Source organism: Esox lucius, chromosome 17 (assembly GCF_011004845.1).
Source record: "Esox lucius isolate fEsoLuc1 chromosome 17, fEsoLuc1.pri, whole genome shotgun sequence".
Taxonomy (NCBI): Eukaryota; Metazoa; Chordata; class Actinopteri; order Esociformes; family Esocidae; genus Esox; species Esox lucius.
Genome location: NC_047585.1, coordinates 40,704,101 through 40,709,610, shown reverse-complemented (window position 1 = coordinate 40,709,610; position 5,510 = coordinate 40,704,101). Strand labels below are relative to the sequence as shown.

Below are 5,510 nucleotides of genomic sequence, written 5' to 3'. Positions count from 1 at the left end.
GTTGTACATTTCAGTGTAAGACCAGTCTTGGTTGTACATTTCAGTGTAAGACCAGTCTTGGTTGTACATTTCAGTGTAAGACCAGTCTTGGTTGTACATTTCAGTGTAAGACCAGTCTTGGTTGTACATTTCAGTGTAAGACCAGTCTTGGTTGTACATTTCAGTGTAAGACCAGTCTTGGTTGTACATTTCAGTGTAAGACCAGTCTTGGTTGTACATTTCAGTGTAAGACCAGTCTTGGTTGTACATTTCAGTGTAAGACCAGTCTTGGTTGTACATTTCAGTGTAAGACCAGTCTTGGTTGTACATTTCAGTGTAAGACCAGTCTTGGTTGTACATTTCAGTGTAAGACCAGTTTTGGTTGTACATTTCAGTGTAAGACCAGTCTTGGTTGTACATTTCAGTGTAATTTCAGAGAAATTGACATGGTAAGAAAAGTGTCTATGAAAGGAAGTGTTTCTTCATTTCATGGTCTGATTCTTTCATTTTGTCATGAGAGTAGATTTGGCAAGGGCAGGCCATGTTACTGACAGATCATTTTGCCCCGCCCCTCATGCACTTATATTTCATTCTAGCAAGTTACAATCTATAAATGCATTTCTGTGCTTGGGTGTCCTGTACATGTATAACACCACACACTAACAACCACTCACACACATGTAGGTCTTTCTCAGAGAGAGACTGTTTCCATCACCACGTCTGGTGTAATAAAGAGTATTGTTTCCAACCACGACGTCTCTATAGATAGATGATCTAAAGGTCCTCATATCAACCAAGGTTGAACTCAGAAAGTATTCAAACCCACTGGTGTAGTTATCGTTGTATTTGAACTTTTATCTTTTATCATTTGTTTACCCTCCCCACATTTTGTTGTGCTCTAAAGTTAATTAACTAGATTTGAATTGATTCAATCTGATACATTCCATTGCATGTTTCCTTCTGATGGAATTAAATAGAAAGACCAACTGATAACTGTTATTTAAAAGATGCGTGGTGAATGATCTTTAGCTGATTGGCTTTCAAAAGCGACAAAATTCTCAGAAGTTAAATACAGTGCCCCAGAATTGTAATGCAAAATTCAAATTTACCACTTTCACAATTTCTGACATACAGTAATATTAGCAGTAAGGAAGGGACAGGGTAAAAAGGTCATGTGATGCTTCATTGAGTAGAAAAGAGTAGGCAGTTCTTTCTGACAGAGCAGAGGACCAGACTCAACCCAATGCTGCTGCAAAACTAGAACCAGAACCAGCTACCCAGACCCCTGGACCCCCCTAGACTCCCAGGGGTAAAACACTATCTTAGTGGATGACAAGACAGTGGGACAGATAACTGATACTGTTGTCAATGTTGATACTTCAACAACATTGGTTCAACCACTATGTTGTTTATCATCTGACAGGGCATCATCTCACTGGATTAATTCAGCCGGAGGTAGGAAGACAGATCAACAAAAAGAGGGAGAACAATATTTAGGATATTTAAGGAAAAATTAATTAAATAACTTTATTTGAACTTGTCATGTCCACCATGATGTTTAGGATATTTCTCACTAACAAATGATCTATGTCTTTAACAGTATCAATAATGATACATCCTGTGGTCTTGGGGGGCAAACCAGTCTGGGAGGGGACATTACATTCAGTCAACCAATGACTTTGTCACTCTTTGTATCTGTCCATGTATGGTAACGAAAAGAAAGACCCTCCAGTGGAATAGTCAAGTGTCTCAGTCACGCCAGTGAATGTGAGTTAATATGGAGATGCAGTTGATAGTCCTGATTGTCCTACACTGTAAGTAGCCTGCCTGTCTATTCACCTCTACATCCATCATACTGACTGAATTTCTATCCTCTCTTCATGAGTCTTTCATGACCATCCTATGTAACAATAAGTGATGTTTTGGTAAAACCTTAATGCAAACAGGTGCTATCCTACTATTTTATTACCTTAAAATTAGCGATAGGTATTTCGGTTATTTTGGGGCAAAGCAGGCAAAACACCTGGTCCTGCAATTGTCTTATGTTTGGCATTTCCACATGATGTGTTTTTATGTTGCAAATATTTATTAGAGTGAACATATCTGTTAGTCAGGATCGTTGCAATATAATATTACATTACAGGTACTTCTAACACATCTTACAATGTAGTTAGTTAGGCCTGTTTGAACTATATCAATTGTTACCTAAAGTGTTACAGTATGTTAACCTATACAAATTGTTAATTATTTTGGTCAGTCTTGTCCATCAGGTTTTTTTTTGTGTTTCTCCAGTGGTCTCTTCAGTGTCCTCCACTATGACCAGAGTGGTCAAACCTGGGGAGACTGTCTGTATGTCCTGTAACGTACCTATGAAGACCTCGACAATGTGGTTTGGACAAGAGTGCAACAAGACGCCCTTTGTCATCATATCGGCCAAACAATATGACGTTAACGAAAAGAAAGTTCTAAATAAATTCCTCCATGGCAACAACAGTGCATTCAGCACAATGTTAGAGGACAATGGCTCCATCAGTCTGACCATCACAAAGATGAATGAGTCTTTGCTAGGATTCTACTATTGTACTTCAGGAATCGACAAAGAACTTACAGTTGGATCCGGTTACATTCTTGAATATGAGAAGGGCAGTGTTTCACCTAAAAGAGATGATGATGATGGTAGTGTATCTTCTCTTCAGCATTGCAGGGTGGTTTCATGATTGATTCTCTCAGTGGATGATATATAAAATATATTTAAAATTACAATTCTTCATATTTAACCTCTATTATATGAATGTTGCCTAGAAGTGTTTTCTGAAGAAATTTAAATTGATCAAACTTGTTATATCACATTTTGAAAATAGTTTACTTGTATCTACAGGAAACAATGAATCAGACAGAATAAAAACAGCCCAGGGACACAGCGACGATGTACAGGTTTTTATGAGTACTTGATCTTTGATCCTAATGATTGTGCATAACGTTAAACAGAACTTTACCAAAACTAGACTCTTTCCTTTTTAATGTTTTATTCAAATCCAAGCTGTTGATTAGTTCTAAATGGTCAGATGCAAATTCGGTGAATTGTTATATGTTTAAACCTGTAATAATGCATGAAAAACAATATGCAATTTTTAATTTCCAGGGTATGGAACAGGAAGTGCATTACACCTCCTTCTGTTTGTCAAATGGAGATCATCGTGGCAAAAGAAAAAACACACATCATTAATGTGATCCTGTGTATCTTTATCAGATAATGTTACATTTAGAACATGCTGAAATTATGTTTTAATGTGAATACAGCTTCTAGTACAGATATCTACCTTGTGTACTGCAGTTGTACTATGTTGTCCTATTAAATATACATGCCTTTTATTGCTACAATGTCCTTTAGCATGTCTAGTTTTGTGTTCTAATTGAAAAAAAACACCTTAACTGTGGCCTATTAACTGCATACAGTCACCTGCCCAAATAAAGATGAGCATTAAAGGCCACTATCAAATATGCTCCGAGCAACATTGTTATTTCCCCACATTGGAATGTACTATTAGACTTCCCTAAGTATTCCAAGGAATCAACCAAAAGTATTACATTTATATTTGTCCTGGGTTTCCTTGACATACGAGGGTCATGCTTTTTAAAATGTCAGTCTTGAGAGTTTACATTTTTGTATTAAGTCCAAGGGAGTGTGACAAGTGCGCCCTCTGCTGCCTGTCCTCCCCTGCAGAGGGCAGGCTTCAGTCGACTTCTCCGGCCTTCTGACACCACCGCCCATCTCATCAGTTCATCTCACCTGTTGTCTTGTTTAGCGCACACCTGGTCCTCATTTACTAGGATTCCCCCCAGTATATCTGTTCCCTCTGCTCCCCTGGTCTTTGTGTGTGATTGTCTCGTTCTACGAGCTGGGTCAGACTTTTGTATTTGTGCGTTACTTTATCTTTATTAAAATACACACTTCGTTGACTCCGCTGTTCCGCTCCTCCTTCACGAAGTCCTGAAGGGGAGGGTCATTTAATGGATTACATTTCAGTAGTATATCTGTCAGGCTTTTGGAGTTTACACATTGACTGGTGGAACATAATTTATTTCTATACCAACTATCTATTGGCTATTCCCCTAAATCCCTATTTGTTCTTGGTGTCTCCAGATTATGGATATAACACAAAATAAAGTGGAAAAAAGGCTTGAAAAAGCTACAAAAAACCAGCAACCTTCATGGTGTTTGACGAATTATGGAAGGACCACTGTGGTAAACTAAGTTCTATACCTTAGAATTTAAGAGTTTCTTTGTAGTTTCTGTTCAAAGCCAATTGTATTGAAATATTAAATGGACTTTCAGAGTGGAAGGGAGATGTTGCATTGGGGGGAAAGTGAGAGGAACCGTGTGGAGGAGGAGTTGCTGCTACCAAATAGTAGACAGTCCATGTGGATGGTACCACTTTCAGTATGAATGTAGAGAACAGTCCATGTAGATGGTTACACAATCAGTAGGCCTATGAGTTGTTTCGCTCTTTTTACAAACATCATGAAGAAAGAAAATGGTTTCAGGACTGCATGCTGAACTCCAGTTATGGTATTCCTGTTTTAATATACCGATGAATATCAGGGACACGACTTGATCCCAACAACGGCACTGTGCCATCGAGAAACATATTGCTTCACATTGTGGAAATGGACGACGAAGAACGGGACAAAGGAACATAAGTCACAACTCTGTGCAGGATCTTGTACATCGGGTCACTATATTGTGAATGAATACTGTAGGAAAGTCGTCCCAGCCTTGTTCTGCCCAAACAAATCACTCTCAGAACAGTGTCACCTAGGTGTAAATCCTGCTAGAGCTAAAATGGTTTGAGTGATCTGGAAGTCTATTTGCAACCCTAAAATATGGGCTCGAGTTTTCAGGCATGAATAAGTAAGAATACTTTCTGCTTTTTATTATACAGGCTACCTTATCAAGGCTATAAACGTTTTAATATTTCCACTTTTAGGGTGATATTAAATATTTTTTGCTTTAGGGGAGGGTTAGACATTTTCATATTATGGGGTCTTTTTCTCCAGATTCCCCATGACATAACAATGATCAGTCCCTAAAGATGTATTAATGAAAATAGCTAATTGAGCCAGGGAACATGAGTGGGTTTGGGCTGCATCAAGGGTGCATCATCTGACCTCTGGATCACCACTGTCAAGATTCTCTAATCTAACATGGTCTGTTGAAGTCGGTCAGGGTTGTTTGTCTGCTGCTCTGCTGGTTGTCTTAGCATTGGGTTACTAAACCCACCCGCCACCCCAGACTCCACCCACCACCCCGGGCTCCACCCACCACCCCGGGCTCCACCCACCACTCCGGACTCCACCCACCACCCCAGCCTCCACATTTGGTTCTCCTTTCTTCTACAGGGTTGATTGGTACTGTGTATCAAGCTCATTGCCAAAGGTATTGCTATTAATAAAATTGCAAAGGTAGTGTTGTTATTAGTAATATCGTATACATAATCAAATATTGGCAAAGTCAGCACTGGAAAGAAGAT

General features: G+C 39.0%; 1 long non-coding RNA gene across 2 annotated transcripts; it reads left to right on the top strand.

Moving 5' to 3' along the window:
* The first annotated feature begins 1,673 nt into the window (after positions 1-1,673).
* On the top strand, positions 1,674-3,211 carry LOC105009348. 2 transcript variants are annotated; one of them, XR_004574676.1, is made up of 4 exons: positions 1,674-1,793; positions 2,272-2,655; positions 2,858-2,907; positions 3,122-3,211. It is a non-coding gene; the product is annotated as an uncharacterized LOC105009348 (long non-coding RNA). The 2 variants fall into 2 exon arrangements; XR_004574675.1 differs by having other exon boundaries at positions 2,858-2,913.
* Positions 3,212-5,510: the final 2,299 nt, after the last annotated feature.